This window comes from Mirounga angustirostris, unplaced genomic scaffold (assembly GCF_029215605.1).
Source record: "Mirounga angustirostris isolate CCGP_5_RB_7025 unplaced genomic scaffold, mMirAng1.0.hap1 SCAF_2, whole genome shotgun sequence".
Lineage (NCBI taxonomy): Eukaryota > Metazoa > Chordata > Mammalia > Carnivora > Phocidae > Mirounga > Mirounga angustirostris.
The window spans coordinates 31,189,553-31,206,802 of record NW_026991710.1 but is presented as its reverse complement, the minus strand read 5'-3'; the positions used below and the strand labels follow the sequence as shown (position 1 = coordinate 31,206,802).

Below are 17,250 nucleotides of genomic sequence, written 5' to 3'. Positions count from 1 at the left end.
TGAGCAAAGACTCTAGACTTGGAGTCAGTGTGGAATAATAAAACATATTTGTCCCTGGTTCCTGGCATAGAACTCCTAAAACCCTTGGGATTTTTTGAGCGCTAGGAGTGTCTTTTGTTATTCATGATGAGCCCTTTATTATACCTGAGTTTATACTAATGGATGACTCTTGGGACCCTAGATAGCTTCTGGATGAGGGCTGTTTGCCAGAGGAACCAACAACAGGATTCAAGGGTTGGAACTTTCAGTCCCATCCTCTGATTTCAGGGAAGGAAGAGGGACTGGTGATTGAATTAATCCATGGCCAATGACTTAATCATGCCTATGTGAGAAACTTCCATAAAAACTTGGAATTTAGGGATGTGCTGGGAGGGTGGTATGTCCAGAGAAAGCACGGAAGCACCGCACACAGCCCCCGCCCCCCATACTTTGCCCTGTGCGTCTCTTTCATTTGGCTCTTCCTGAGTCCTATCGTTTATAATCAAACTGTAATCCTAAGTGTTAGAGTTTTCTTGAGTTCTGTGAGTTATTCTAGAAAATTGGCGAACCTGAGGAAGAGCATGGAAATCCCTGAATTTGTCGTTGGTTAGCCTGGGGACACCATTTGCAGCCGGTGGCTGAAGTGGGGGCAGTCTTGTGGGACTGAGCCCTTCAACCTATGGGGTTGGGACTAGCTCCAGTGGTTGGGATCAGAACTGAACTGAATTGTAGGACACCCAGTTGGTGATGGAGAATTGGTTGTTGGAAAATGAAATAGTCAAGTCTTTCCTGTTTGGAAAAACCAACTCATGATATTAAAACGTTATGCTTGGAGGACTCTCTTTGAAATTATGGTGGTTTACTATTTAGATAAGGACTCAGAAGGCATTTAAAGAAATATAGAGGGAAAGAAAAGCAATTATCAGGCCAGTGCTTTATTGTTTATGAACTTACATTGTGTTTTATAGTGTAATAAAGTAGAAGTTATACCACTGTGTGGTTTTCTTTGACCCTTCTGTCCTGTGGTGTAACTCAAAGATTTCATAGCATTGTCTCTGCCTCCAGTCAGTGGAAATACCTAGTATATAAATATTAGGGATTGCACTTACGAGTAGTTTCCTTACTGGGGGATTTCCAGAATTATGGTTACCTCTACAGCATTAATATTACTATTAATTAATTACTTTTAATTAATTTAATTAATTTAATTAAAATTACTGTTGATTATGAAATCACCAATATTTGACTACTTTTGACTTATAGTGACAATAGTTTCATATGGTTCAAACTAATAGTAATGAAGGTTTCTTACTGATTTTTTATCTGTAGTTTTTTTTGTTTGTTTTTTTTTTAAAGATTTTATTTATTTATTTGACAGAGAGAGACACAGTGAGAGAGGGAACACAAGCAGGGGGAGTGGGAGAGGGAGAAGCAGGCTTCCCGCCGAGTAGGGAGCCCCATGTGGGGCTTGATCCCAGGACCCTGGGATCATGACCTGAGCTGAAGGCAGGTGCTTAACGACTGAGCCACCCAGGCGCCCTTATCTGTAGTTTTAAAAAGACAACTGTAGTGATTATCGTCAAGATATTTTAGAAAATTCAAGGAGTAGAAAAAGAAAAAGGTACTTCCCATGTTCTACCGACAAAAGATACAAAACATTAAAAAGAAAATTAAAATAACTTATAGTCTTACCACACAGAGATAACTACTGTAAACATTTTGCTATCTTTTTTTGCAATAAAACTGGGATCATGTTAGCTCAAAATCCTGCTTTTATTTATTTTTTTCACTTAATGTTTTCATTTACAATTGATATAACTTTAGACAAAGGGATATGGCAGATCTGGTCCCTTCACACGATTGTTTCTATTGTTTTAAAAGTCAAAGGGAAGTTTAGGATTTCCGAGTAATCAACAATTATAACAGTATTAAATGTGGATCAGGATGGCTTTTTGATTTTGCTTTTTATAAATGATAGCAGGAATTTTATTTTGAATTTAGTACTTGACACCAAAAAAAAAAAAAATAGATTGACTTAGAGAATATAAATAATTTAAATGCATTTTCCTTCCCAATGATTGGCTCACTAAGAAAAACCATTCTGTCATTCTACGATTATTATTGAATTAGGTGAGTTAATGATTACCCATAGATTTTCTACTTAAGACTCTAACTCAACTAGAGATGAGCTATCCCATTTCGTGGAACTTTACTTAATATCAGAACTGTTAACTCACACATCAGAGGCCATAGAGCCCAGAGTATTGTGTTCTGGGGCCTGGCTGCCTCGATTAAAATCTTAGTTGAGCTGCTTGCCAGCTGTGTGACCTGATGGAAGTTACTTGACCTCTTTGTGCTCTACTTTTCATATCTGCAAAATGGAGCGGAAACAAATAGCACCCTTCATAGAGTGATTGTAAGGGTTAAACGAGTTCATCCCTATCATACTCGGAATGGTATTTATACAGAGTATGCATAAATACGTGACTGTTATTAATAGTACTTTTCCTTGGGTCTAAGCCTTGGGGCTGGTTTTCAGAGTTCTTGTCTGAGTGTTGTGCTAGTGACCTTCGCATGGTGTCTTGCCCTTAAACTCAGCTTCTCTGTGTCTAGGGTTTTCCTAATTACTTCTGTTTACTCTTTCCCTCCTTTGCCTTTTTGCAAAGTGATGGTATTTTGTCTCCTAGCCCCCCCCTTGGCTTTGCTCTTTCTCTCGCGGCACTTGGGGAGGCTTCACATGGGAGGACTTCAACCGGGTCGTGACCTCGGTGCTCCACATTCACTCATCGTGGTTTCCCGCTTCCCGTGTTCCCAGGAGGCCGGCCACGTGCCTGGCTTGCAGGAACCCTGCCTGCCCAAGTGTGACTAATGGGAAAATCCTGTGTTGAGGACTTTTTGTAGCTTTCTGTTTAATCATGCTCCTCTTCCTGTTCCTGGAAGGAAGGCAAGCGCGGGGCCCGCGTGGGGGGCCCCGGGGGGGCGGCGCCCCGCGATGCTGCGTCGGGAGCCCCGTGGTGGCAGGTGCTCCTCACCTGCGGGGCTTATGCAGTGATTCAGTCCCCCGCATTTAACACGGCCTCCTCCGGTGCGGCTCCTGGGGTTCGCGCCTTTTCCTACGGGTCGGTTTCGTGTCCCCGGCTGAGTTGATCGACGCAGCGATAAAAAACTAACATTCACTGGGCACTTACTCTGTGCTAGGCAGATGGGTAAACCCGAGTTCATCTCATTTAATGCTTAGAAACGATTCTCTTATTATCTGCATTTTAGGGATGGGGAAACTGAGGCACAGGGACGTGAATTGACTTACCTGGGGTCACAGAGAGCTAAGAAGCAAGTTGAATGAACACAGTGCAGCTGAGAACAAGCTGGTTCCTGCTTTTGCTTCTTTCTAGGGAGCAGCTTTGCCACAGACCTTGGTTCAGATCCTGGCCATTCCCCAGATGAGTGACCTTGACTTCAATATTTCGTTCTTTCATGTCCCCATTTCTAAAATGGGTTTGGTCATAGCACCTATCTCAGAATCATGACAATTAAAGAAAAAAGATAATGGGAGTAAAGACACCTGGCACATAATAAGCTCTCAGTAAATGTCCGCTGCTCTTACCAGTTGGGGATAGAGTGGATGACCACAGGAGAATCAATCTCTCTGCCTCGCTGCCTCTGCTCGTCTTCCTCCTCGAAGCCCTTGCTTAGCTCCAGCCGGCTCAGCAACACCCCGTTGTTTTCCCCCGTGGTTAGTTTGTGTTGTCTTCTGCTTGCACGATGGAAACTACTTGGCTGAACTCCAACCCTGGCAGGGGCGGGTTGTACCAGAAACCAGGGACCTAGATCCCAGAGGCCTGGTCCTCTATGCCAACTCCCTCGCTGGAACTTGGTGGAGGAGTCAGTGGTTCCTAAGGGACCCCCTTCCCTCACCCTCGCTCTTGCTGTTTCTGCTGGAAACAGGCCTGCTGGGCTTGTCCTCTTCTTCCTATTTGGTTTCATCCTGACACTTGCCGTTAGCTTTCCCCCATAGTTTGAATAATTTCTAACCTTGTCCCTGCTTGGCTTCTTGCGAGGAATGTACACGAACAGATCTGTTAGGAATTGCAACCTTGTGAAAAGTGGGCAGTGGCTCTTTAGGGTATGTAAACGCGTCTCCTAATTTATCGTCCCTTTACGGATCTAGCAATTTGGAATGTAGCGGAGTCCCATGAAAATCTAGTTGAGGGCCAATTCCCCAAGCTGGGTTTAGGAATGTGCTATTTGCGGCCTTCTTTTGAATCTTTGCTAATGGCAACCTTATGTTGATTTCAATGAGCACAGGGGCTTGCTGGTATATTAACATCTTTCAGAAAGCTTACCCAACAAGTGTGTTAAGTACAAGCTATATCAGTTATCCAGCTCTGAAAATAATCTTTGTTTTTTAAAAACTGTCAGTATTTGGCAAATGGGTGTGTAAGTACACTGGACATTCTGTCCTACAAATAGCATCTTGACCAAACTGCTGATCAAGTTACAGGCAAACTGGACACTCAATTACCCAGGAGCCCTTCTGGAAGGGGATAGAGTCTGCTTTCCCAGTTTCACAGGTTCCATGTAGCAAATGGTTAAGGGGCTCGGCACTGTGTTCCAGAACTGTGAGAGGGATGAAGAGGTGCAAAAACAGGACGCCCTCCCCTCCACTTGGGGAGACAAGTGTGTTTGACTTAAACCAGGGTTTTTCTGTGAGTTCTTTTTTTTTTTTTTTAACCGTTTTATTTATGTATTTGAGAGAGAGAGAGAGAAAGAGCATGAGCAGGGCAAGGGGCAGAGGCAGAGGGAGAAGCAGACTCCCCACTGAGCAGGAAGCCAGACATGGGGCTCGATCCCAGGAACCTTGAGACCATGATCTGAGCCGAAGGCAGATGCTTAACTGACTGAGCCCCGCAGGCGCCTCCTCTTCTTGTGAGTTCTTTGTCACATTTGGGTTTCCTAACTTTGATTGCAGTTCTGTGTCCCAGTGATGTGTCTTGTAGTGAAGGGGGCGGGGAGGGTGTCAGCAAGTGTGAGTTGTGGTTCTTCTGTCTGTCTCAATTTTCTGTGTCTACCCAGTGATGTCATGTTAGGCCACTGATTTACTTGCAAAATGAGGATCTCATCCAGCCTCTTGGTTATCCCCTTGGGATTAGAGGTTTCCATAAAATAATGAATGTAAAAGTTTCAAATGTCATTTGGGTAGGAACTTTTATATCTTGTATGGTGTCTCTAGCAATGTATATGATCAAAGATTTTCCTCCTCCTGAGTCCCTTGCTTTCTGTCCCTTTCTCCCTTCTATTTCTGAAAGACTTGTAGATGCCATGTAACTAACACATTAGTTACATATTATGTCTGTGTCAACTATGGAATTGCTTCTAAGTACAATACTTAGTAATAATGTGAAAACATACCTCTGTGAACAAGATGGTTTTCAAGAGGAAAACATTTTCGTTTCCCTTCACAGTTTATGGAAGGGCAAAACAGCATTATACTTTAGAGTGATCTTTTGCTTTTTCAGTGAAAAATTAATATTGGGTAATTTTACGCTGCTGAGATCTTTCTTTCTTTCTTTCTTATTTATTTATTTATTTATTAAAGATTTTATTTATTTATTTAACAGAGAGAGAGACAGCGAGAGAGGGAACACAAGCAGGGAGAGTGGGAAAGGGAGAAGCAGGCTTTCTGCCGAGCAGCGAGCCCGATGCGGGGCTCGATCCCAGGACCCTGGGACCATGACCTGAGCCGAAGGCAGATGCTTAACGACTGAGCCACCCAGGTGCCCCTGAGATCTTTTTTAAAAAATGAATTTATTACAAATTTCATCTTGCTCTAGCTGGTTTTAATCATTTTTTGTGAAGAAGATTTTTACATTAAAAAAAGATGAATGCAGATTTCAATATTTATCGTACATAATAGGGTCTTTTGGAGAGAGGCAGTCTTTTTAGGGCTTAAGGGCATTATAGTGGGTGGATGTGGACCTGGGCTCCAGCCCAGCTCTGTGATCAGCTGCTGACGGTTGAACCTACCTGTTTACTGTGAGGTCTGTGTCCCTAGATAAAACTGAAGGCACCACCACTCTTCCAGGCCCCGTGAAACAGCGGCTAAGAGTGTGGGGCCCAGGAGTCCACCTTACAGATGTTGTGGAAATGAAATGACGTTGTCCAGGAAGCATCCAGAACAGTGCCTGGCGCGCTGCAAACACTCGGTAAATGCTGCCATTATGATTATTTTAATGTAGCAACTCATTCTTCAAAATATGCCACCTGTCACAAAGAATCTAAAGTGAAGATTAGATTTCTGAAGTTTTGTTGCTTTAAGGTCACTTCAAACAAACGACTTTTTAAAAATTCCATTACTTTCTTGTTTGGATATAATTTACAATTTGAAAGGTGCAGAAGGGGAAAATGAAAGTGTCTCTCACTCCTCTTCTCCAGCCATCCAGCCCCTCCCCAGAAGACCGATAGTGCTGTCAGTAGCCAAAGACTTTTAAATTTTAAAAAATCCCCACACTGGTGACACTGGAAGTAGTGAAAGATGGAGGAGAGGCAGGGGAATGGGGAGACAGAAAAAGAGGAGGAGGGGGATTCAGCTGGGGTCTGAACTGCAGAGCCCTGAACCTTGAGCATCGCCCTCGCTTACGCCCCTCTCTGAGGACCCCAAGAGGTACCCTGCAGCTCGGGGTCCACTGGGGGCTCTTCCACCTTCCCTGCCTTGGAGCTGTGGTTGGTGGCCTCCTGGCCTGTGTCCCGAGGCGGATACTGGCAAGTTGACCTTGTTCCAGTCTGGGGTGCGGCCAGGTCAGATGAGCCTTCTGTTGTCTTCTGAATGCAGACCATTGTTTGAAGGACTCTGGAAGGTTCAGGAATCATCCAGAAGTTGAGATCCTTGGCTTCTCTAAACAGTGGGATCCTAAAGTTAATTAATCCTCTCTCAAGGAGCAGCTCTGGGGTTGTGGCTGTTGTCTGTGTTCAATCTTCTGACGCCCTTGGGGAATTATGTTTGGTCAGGGAGTTCTGTAGCCTTTACAGAATGGTGAATCCAACACAACTGTGGAGAATGCTAGGGACTTTCTCTGACTCTGCAAAGTTAGTTTTCCCCTTCTAGTTTCAGTTGAAACCTATGATGCTAAATATATACAGTATCCGTCATTATTTTTAAGTATCTTTATTTATATTGACCTTCCCCTAGTTTCAGTCCTTTGTTCTGGTAGCTACCTGGGGTTCAGGAGTGATTCCGTTTCGCCCCTCAACCTCCAAGAATGTTTGTTCCCTTTTTATCCAGCCAAATTAAGTTTTTCTTTTGAAACCTAACGTAAAGTCCCTTTTCTTCCTGGATCACACTAATTACTTCCCTTCCCACACCTGTGGTACATATACAAAGAAACTGAAGCTGAAGGACGGGTTGTGCTCCGAACATTCCTTTTGAGTGATTGGGTTGGAAATTCAAACGCATTTTCTCATTAAAAATAATAATTAGGCTCCCACAAAGGCTATTTAAAAAATGATAAAATGGGACTTGGTGAACTTTTAATATAAAAGTTGAAAGAATCATAAAGTGGGTCCCTGTATACTGACCACTTAGATTCAGCGTTTTGCCAGACCCGCTTGCTCACCCTATCTGCCTGGCTGTCCATCTGTCTACCTACTTCCTTGCTGGACTATTTGAAATCAAGTTGCAGACAAGGTTACATTTCTCTCTAAATACCTCCACCGTGCCTCTTGTGGGATTAAGGACTTCCTTCTACATAACCACAATACCATCATTATACCTAAGAAAATAGACAGTAAGTTCTCTAATACTGCCTTAACCCAGTTTCCTCAGTTGTCCTCAAAATACACTTTATGGCCGCTTTGCAATTTTTATTATTGATTAAGATCTTGAGCTAGCTTCCAGTCAAGCTTTACATGTAGTATTTGGTTATTTTAGTTTCTAACAAAAGCTAACAGTCAAGTACTGGGCAAGGGAAGAAACTTTCTTGGCCTCTGGCAGTATTTTGAAATCTTCGGCTACTGGTCCCTCCCTGTCTCCCTCTCTCACTCTTCATGCCTGTCTCCAGATCCGGGGGTGCTCCCGCTGCCCTGAGCCCTCCATTTTGCCATCCCTGGCATATAGCTGATCTCACACGGGTATTAGCAGAAATCTCAGGGACAGCTGCATTTTTCAAGGGACCTGTTAGACGAAGACGTCTGTAAATCAGGGATTCCTAGCTGGGCATTGCTCATGTAGGCACGTTTTGCTGGGGGAAGCCATCTAGGCCTCTGTCTGTTCCCCGAGTGGTCTTTGCTGTCCAGAATGAGTTCTGGCCTCCAGTATCATGGGGCACTTGGACAAAATAATGGTAACCGAGTGACTGTATGCCCTGGGAGGGATTTCGTGTCACGGGTGGGTAGACTAGATCCTATCTGGATGTCCCCTCCCCGCCTGGTGACAGTTTCGGAGGCGGGTGGGGAGGGCTATAAGCAGCTGTTTATCTGGGGGTTGTTCAGAAGTTGGCAGGAGCCTGAAGTTTCACGACAAAGTTTAGCATTTCTTTATATACTGACTTCCATTGTCTTCTTGGTTCCATATAAGCTCGTTTGTTTTCCCCATACATTTTAAGCTTTTTAAATTAATTAATTAATTAATTATTTTTTAGAGGGCAAGCAATCCCCAGCTGATGTGTTTTATTTATTTATTTTTTTAAGATTTTATTTATTTATTTGACAGAGACACAGTGAGAGAGGGAACACAAACAGGGGGAGCAGGAGAGGGAGAAGCAGGCTTCCCGCCAAGCAGGGAGCCCGATGCGGGGCTCGATCCCAGGACCCTGGGACCATAACCTGAGCCGAAGGCAGACGCTTAACGACTGAGCCACCCAGGCACCCCATTTTAAGCCTTTTTAAATTTGTCTGCGTGAATGCCGTGTTGGGGATAGTCTTAAAAGGTCTGTGACTTGGGTTCTCTCTGTAGCCAAAAAAAGAAGTCATTTGGGGATGATTGAGTTTTGTAGAATTTGTTTTGCATTTGCCCCTTATATTGGTGTATGTAATTGATTTAAACTGCATTTAAACAATTAACTTCATAAAGGAGGTTGTTTTGCAGAAGCTCGGAGATCCATCCTGCTCAAGTGGTACTGGGAGGCCATGTGGGGGCTGCTCATGCCTGGTTTTCATGCAGGCTCTCACCAGTTTTTAACTGTGTGCCTTTGGCCAGGTGACATACCCTCCCTGAACCCATGATTCCTCTTCTCTAAAAGGATAGTACCCACCTCCTAGTGTTGTGACCATCTCAAACCCTCAGGGCCCACGGCTAAAACTCTACCTATGTAATTTCCCCCTTCAGAGGTCTAATGAAACACATTAATGTTTATGCAGCAAGCAAACTCACTGGAATAGAGGTCATAAATAGCCTCATGTCAGATCAGAACAGGTTTTGCCACCAATGAGTTTGTCAGATTTGGTTTTGCTGTGAAATGAATTATAAAAGCTTTTTGGATTTTACCTTGTGGAGCCAAGAGGGTGGGTGGGCTTGTGTTTTGATCACCAGTCACACTTGGCGGATGGGGCTGGAGAAAGCTGGGAATGCTGCGAGCAAACTGAGGTCCACAGAGGTACAGTGACTTGTTCAAATCGCAGAGGTGGCCAGTGGCAAAACTGAATAAAGAAAAGCCCTTTTAGGGAAATGTCCATCTATTGATCTTAGTAATCCAGACCAAAAATAGATTGCTCTTGGGCACTGTGATTTGTGTCTTCGCTGAAAACAAAATAGGGTGTGTGTATGTGTTTGTTTAGAAGCAATTTTCCAACCAAGCTTGGTGTGGGTTATCTTTACACTAGCAAGTGCCTTTTCCATCACAGAGTTGTCGGGTCATCCTGCTGAGAAACCCTAGATTCTGAAAATGCATACCCTTTCCTGATAAAAGGGGAAGGCTAGCTATCAGAAGCATAAAAATGTTCCTTGGTTGGAACAAAGCTGCTCGGGGGAGGTCACAAGGACCTTCTTATCTGTAGTCTCTAGTTATTAGCTTAGTCTTCCCCATTGTCTAGCAACCTCGAGCTATGCCCACTGGGTTTGAGGAATGCCATATCTAGGCTATTCCTTCTCAGCTCCTGTGACCACTGAGGTCAGTTGGAAATACAAGTATTATTTGGAAACAAGCTAAAAAAACTGCTTTTGATTTTGGGGGTTGACCTGGAGCCATTCCTCAGACCTCTTCCTCAGTTCCTTGCCATGTACAAGCTTTTTTTTTTTGAATACCACGTCTTCTTTTGTGACCTTCTTAATGGGATCTTCGCAAAACACAATACAGTTGAGTGGGTCCTCAAAATGCAGTGAATTAACCAAACCTGACCAGGTCTAGGAAAAACCCAAAGGAGTTTGATAAATGCTGGAGATGAGGCTACGGGCTTATTTTTGGAATAGGCTGAGTGGAACTGGGGTTGTGGCCTCTGTCGGGTGAGCTGTGATGTTGGAGTGGGGAGGGAGGTCAGCGATGGGGGCCAAAAGGCAATTTTGTAGTTGTTCATCCCGTAAGCTGCTTTGGAGTCTGGTGTTGAGCATAAAACCTGTCCTCCTTCCTGCTGTGCTCATTGGAAACCATAAGTTTGGAAGTTTGGGGAGCCTTGAATCTAAGTTGTGAAATATGAGAGCAAACCAGCATTTTGCATTTTAGTAGAAAAGTCTCTAAATGATGAAATATTGTTGAAAGAAAACAAATTAAAATATACCTTAGGCAGGCATTTGTAGTTGGATGGTGCCCAGTTAGAGGCCCAGTTCTACATGTGCAGAGACCCAGGCTTCCAGAAGGTAAGAGGCAGCAGTATAAACAGGCAGGAGCCAGGCTGTCTGGTTTGAATCCAGGCACTGGCACAGAGTAGCAGTGTGACCTTGGGAAGGCCACTCTACCTTCCTGTGTCTTCCCCATCTGTAATGTAAGGATAGACCTCTAACTGTGTCCTCGGTTTATTGTGAAGACTCCATGCTTAGCTCAGTGCTGGCTCATAAATGCTCCGTAAATGTACTGGTTGTTGTTGTTAGTGGTAATAGAGACACGAACTACTCTGAGCCACACTTCTGTCTCTTCTGGAACACCATGTCACCCAAAACCCTTCCCTTTCTTACCATGGCTCTGTCTGCTTTCCGTGCTGACTCTGATTGTTGGTCCCTTACTGTGCTGGGCTTTCCAGCTTGTATGGACTTCTCCGCATGGGTTACCCCAGCTAGAGAATTGGGGTGCACCTCTGGGCTGTGCCCAGGATGCCTGTTCACAGTCCTTTCCCTGCCCTCTCCCATCCCCTCAATGTCTCCGCCAGGCCCCCCTGTCTCCACGGGCTGCTCTTCTTCCCTGCTGCTCCCCCTCCCCCCCCCACCACCCCCGGTCTCAACAGATGTCATCTCTTCTTATTTATTGTGAGAGAAAATGGAGGATACCATGCACCTTGCTCCCTCAACTTCCCTCAGCCCACTAGTGAGGGCTCTAATTCACAGCCCGCTGCTTCAGGAAGAACTGGGTGTTTTTGTTTTGTTTTGTTTTGTTTTTCTATTCCAGTGTTTGCTCTGTCTTCTTCATATGGAAATCTTCTCAAGGCCATCACTCCTTATTCTCAGTCTCTCCCTTTTGCTCCTTCTGTGTATACATACATTGGTTGCAGGCACTTAGAGGCAAAACAAAACTCCAAACAGAAATGTCTTCCTCTCACCCTTCTTTTTTTTGCTCCTACTGGGCTTCCAGAAAGAGTAAACCGAGCCCAGTCTCTATTCTTCAACTCAGGGAATCTAGTCTTACCTTCCGGGCTAACTGAAAAACTGTGCTGTCCAAGGCCACAAAGATCTCCTGTGGATTGTTTTTCCTTCCTACTTAATTTAATTTATTTTTTCATTGTATTTATGTATTTGTTTATTTTGGGATTTTTAAGTTTACTTCAAGAAAGTACAGAAGAACAGGGAGTAAAGTACAACAAAGAGAAAGTTAAAAAAATTCAGTGGCTTCCTAAATTAGAAACTAATGGTTTCCCATGAGTTCGTCTTTGTTGCCTGATTTGTCTGAGTACTTCTTGATTCCTTTTCTAAAGGGTCTTCTTAGGTTGTTTGTGTCCTGTTTCTTTTTTTAAATTGTGTTAAGAACATTTAACATGAGATCAACCCTCTAAACAAATTTTTAAGTGCAGGATACGGTATTGTAGACAGCAGGCGCCTTGTCATAAAGCATGATGGAAATGTTACACCCGTTGAATGCCAGCTACCCATTTTCACCTCCCTTCACTCCTGGTAACCACCATTCGACTCTGCTTCTATAAATTTGACTATTTTAGATGGCTCATAAAGTGGAATCATGCAGTATTTGTCCTTCTGTGACTGGCTTTTTTCACGTGGCGTCATGTCCTCCGGCTTCATCTATATTGTCACCCTATGGCAGGATTTCCTTTTTCGATTGTATGTATAGACCATGTTTACTTTATCTATTCAGCCACCAGTGAACATTTAGGTTGTTTCCAAATCTTGGCTCTTGTAAAAAATTCTGCAGTGAACATGGGAAGAAGATAACTCTTTAAGATCCTGATTTCAGTGCTTTTGGATAAATAGGCTAACTGGGACTGCTGGGTCATAGGGTGGTAGTTCTATTTTTAACTTTGTGAGGAACCGCCATATTGTTTTATGTAGTGGCTGCACCATTTTCCATTTCCTTCCTATTTTAATTGCTCTCTTGCAGCATCTGACCTAGCTGACTGCTCATTCCTTCTGGAAACTCTATCCCTCTGTGTTCTAGAGGAGAACCCTGGCTTCTCTTCCTTGGCCTCCTCATGGAGTAGATCCAGTTGCTCAATGGATATTTCCATCTGGTTGTTCCCTCCCCCTCACCCCTTACCTCTATCTCCACGTGTTCAAAACCAAACTCGTGATATTGTCCTTTCCATGCCAAGTATATTAGTTTGCTGGGGCTGCTGTAAGAAAGTACCACAAACTGGGTGGCTTAAACAAGAGAAGTTTATTATCTCACAGTCTGGAGGCTATTATTCCAAGGTCAAGATCAGCAGGGTTGCTTCCTTTTGGGGGCTGTGAAGAATCTATTTCAGGCCTCTCTCCTAGTTGCTGGTGGCTTGCTGGCAATCTTTGGCCTTTAGAAGCATCATCCCATCTCTGCCTTTATCTTCCAAGTGTCTCCAAATTCCCCCTTTTATAAGGACAGCAGTCCACTCAAATGGCCTCATTTTAATTTGATTACCCTTGTAAAGACCGTGTGTTCTGAGGTACTTGGGGTACTTCAGTGTATGAATTGGGAGGGAGGTAAAATTCAACACCAAGCAAACTTCCTTTTTTTTTAAGTTATTTCCCATCTTGATGAATGGCATCAATTTCCACCATGTTACTCAAGCAGAAACTCGAGCATCATCCTTAGCAAGTCACTAGCCCTTATATGAACTTGGGCCTCAGAGCTCACAGAACTTGGAGGCAAAATTTTGGAATAGGAACCTTCATGGCAACATAGGTTTTCAAAGGGTTCTGTGATTCTCAAATGGCTGACAATCTCTGCTTTATATTTTTCCACCATCTTGGTATAAAAGTTATACAAATGAATTTTAGAAAATTACAGGTAAGTATAAAAATAAAATTTAAAATTATCCTCTTATTCGGTTACCTGGAGTCACTTAATATTTTGGTCATTGCTTTGTACATCTTATGCCTTCATGCATTTTTTTTTTAAAGTAGTGGGACCATACTGTATGTAAGATGTTGAATCCAGCTTTTCTCTCTCTCTTTTTTAAAGATTTTATTTTTTATTTTATTTTATTTTAAAGACTATTTGTTTATTTGACAGAGAGAGAGAGAGCACGAGCAGGAGTGCACAAGCAGGGGGAGCAACAGAGAGAGAGGGAAAAGCAGGCTCCCCACTGAGCAGGGAGCCCGATGCAGGGGCTCGATCCCAGGACTCTGGGATAATGACCTGAGCTGAAGGCAGATGCTTAACCGGCTGAGCCACCCAGGTGCCCCTATTTATTCATTTTAGAGAGAGAGAATGGGGGGAGGGACAGAGGAAGAGGGAAAGAATCCCAAGCAGATTCTGTGCTGAGCATGGAGCCCAATGTGGGACTCGATTTCAGGACCCTGAGATCATGACCTGAGCCAAAATCAAGAGCTGGATACTTAACTGACTGAGCCACCCAGGCACCCCTGAATTAAGCTTTTTAAATTCAACATTGTATCTTAAGTGTTTTCTCATGTCTTCACAAAATCTTTATAATTTTAAATGATGAATATTATTTCATCGAATGGGTAGACAGTGATTGACTTAGATATTTTCTTATTATTCCACTGTCAAACATTCAGGTTTTTGCCATTTTTTTGACTTATAAATAATGCAGCAAAAACCTTTGCTATGAATTTGGACTCAAATATTTTGTTTATAATTCAGGTATGATTCTTTTTTTTAAAAAAGATTTTATTTATTTATTTGACACAGAGAGAGAGAAAGAGAGACAGTGAGGGAGGGAACACAAGCAGGGGGAGCGGGAGAGGGAGAAGCAGGCTTACCGCACAGCAGGGAGCCTGATGCGGGGTTCTATCCCAGGACCCCGGGATCACGACCTCAGCCGAAGGCAGACGCTTAACGACTGAGCCACCCAGGCGCCCCTAATTCAGGTATGATTCTGCGGGAGGTGAAGGAGAGAGGTGGCCAGTGTCTCTAAACAAGTTATTAGCATAAATTGAAAACTAAATTTACCTAAGTTGACAAATGTTTTAAGGCATTATTTGTGAATAGTTCCTTTGTGATTTCAAAGTTATTTTTATTGAATTCCTATGGTAGGTCACGGTAGATTCTCCAGTCAACTGCCTTACAGCGGTTCTTTGTATTCTATAACAGGGCTGTCCGTTAGAACTTTTGGGATTGATGAAAATGTTCTTTTTCTGACTTGTCCAGTATGGTAGCAGTTAGCCACATGTGACTGATGAATGCTTAAAATGTGATTAATGCAACTGAGAAACTGAATTCTTAATTTTATCTCATTTTAGTTGACTTAAACTTGAATAGCTACTTGTGGCTACTGGCTACCGTACTGGATAGTACCGTTCTTTTTTTTTTTTTTAAATAAAGATTTTATTTATTTATTCATGAGAGACAGAGGCAGAGGGAGAAGCAGGCTCCCCGCAGAGCAGAGAGCCCAATGCGGGGCTTGATCCCAGAACCTTGGGAGCATGACCTGAGCCAAAGGCAGACGCTTAACCGACTGAGCCACCCAGGTGTCCCTGGATAGTACCGTTCTATCAAGATTGTGACCAAACACTTTTACATTGCTTATCTCTTCCCAAACATTCTTCTAAGTGCTTTATATATTAGTTTATTTAATCCTCACAATGATTCCACGAGGTACTCTTCTAGTTATTATTGGTGTATAACAAATCAACAGTCACTCATTTTGCTTAGGAATCTCCAACTTGGGCAGGGTTCATCAGAAACAGCTCATGTTTGCTCTGTGCGGCATTAGCTGGGACTATAGAATCTACTTCTAGGATGGCTCATTTACATAGTTGGCAAGTTGATGACTGTTACTGGTTTCTTTCCTTGGCGAAGCTTGGGCTTCCTCACAGCATGGTGACTGCATTCCAAAAGCAAGTGCCCCCAGAGACAGGAAGTGGAAGCTGTCTCTTAGGGCCTGGGGCTTGGAAACTGACAAAGCAACACTCCACCCTATTCTATTAGTCAGGCAGAGCACAGAGGATATATTCAAGGGAAGGAGATACAGACTTTTCCATTGGAGCGGGATCAAAGAATTTGGGGCAGAAAGGTACAATCATTTGATTTTATTTCATAATGAGGAAACTGAGGACAGAATAGTTAAATAACTTGCCCAAGGTGACGCTCCTAGTAGGTGGCCAAGCTGTTCTTTATGCCAGGCAGTCTGACCTTATAACCTCAGTGCTATATGGCATCTCTCTCTGTAATTCATGTTTCCCTAATTTAGATTCATATCATCTTCAGTTTTTCCATGGTACAGTAATTACGAGATTAAGTGACTGATACCTGTTTGTAAATCACAGACTCTAAATATGTAGTGTTTGCAAGGGTTTGCTACATGTCAAATTAATGAAGACACATTCTCAACCACCTGATTCAGGAGGGGGTGTGGCTCCAGTTCCGAGCCCCTCTGCTTTCCTCCCTGTTCCTAGTGCCCCCCAAAGAGAATTGGTTATCACCTCCAGATTGAAACAGACCTGATTCTGAGTAAAACTCTCTGTCTTAGAGGTTGTCTGCTTCACCTATTCCTGTTGCATGGAATACGTGGTATTAAAAAGGAATTAATAAATAAGACTTACTTAGAATTGTAAAAAGAGTTAAAGAAATGTTTCTGGTTTTTACTAAAAGGCTGGCAGTAAATCCTAAGTTAGATGATATATTTGCATATGCTTAGGGAAGTGTGTGTGTGTGTGTGTGCGCGCGCGCGTGCACGCATGTGTGTATGTGTACTTCCATTTATTTGTCCATTCATTTAATATATTAATTCCTGGAAGATAAATCAGAAAAAAATATAGGTTATCCCCAATTCTAGAGATTGTCTGATAAAATAATGCAACCTTGTACAAACTTAAGAAACCAGCAGTTTCCTTTCCTGTTCAAAGGTAATGGGTATTTCCATGTGAAAGATCGATAGCCCTTTGCTGTATGGCCTCTGGTTTGCAAATCAGACTTCTGTTTGATACCGTTTGCTGCAGTGATGAAATGTGGTTATTTCACACCTGCTATTTGTCCCCTACAATCATTGCCACACAGATCCTTTTTTTTTATCAAAATACTCTGAGAGAGCTTATAATTAAACGTATCTAGTTTTCCGGTTTCTGAGTTTCTTCAGCAACGTTATGAATCTCCCTGATGTAGAGAAAGAACTTTATTTCATCACTTCAGAATCTAAGTATTCCAAATAAGGACACTTCATTTCTTTTTTTTTTTTTAATTTTTTGTTAACATACAATGTATTATTTGTTTCAGGGGTACAGGTCTGTGATTCATCAGTCTTAGACAATTCACAGCGCTCACCATAGCACATACCCTCCGCAGTGTCCAGCCACCCCATCCCTCCCACCCTCCTCCACTCCAGCAACCCTCAGTTTGTTTCCTGAGATTAAGAGTCTCTTATGGTTTGTCTCCCTCTCTGGTTTCATCTTGTTTCATTTTTCCTTCCCTTCCCCTATGATCCTCTGTCTTGTTTCTCAAATTCCTCATGTCAGTGAGATCATATGATACTTGTCTTTCTCTGATTGACGTATTTCGCTTAGCATAATACCCTCTAGTTCCATCCACG

The 17,250-nt window shown here is 43.0% G+C and overlaps 1 protein-coding gene across 3 annotated transcripts in view; it reads left to right on the top strand.

Annotated features, from left to right (window-relative positions):
• Positions 1-17,250, top strand: part of RELL1 (RELT like 1) — a 63,194-nt gene that overhangs the window by 12,086 nt on the left and 33,858 nt on the right. The window contains exon 1 of one of the 3 annotated variants that reach the window (XM_045881340.3): positions 4,726-4,905. The exons of the other annotated variants lie outside the window; for them this stretch is intronic. The gene's annotated coding sequence lies outside the window, so the exon portion shown is untranslated. Of the gene's footprint in view, positions 1-4,725; positions 4,906-17,250 lie in introns of those variants that run through there. 3 annotated transcript variants of the gene reach the window in all.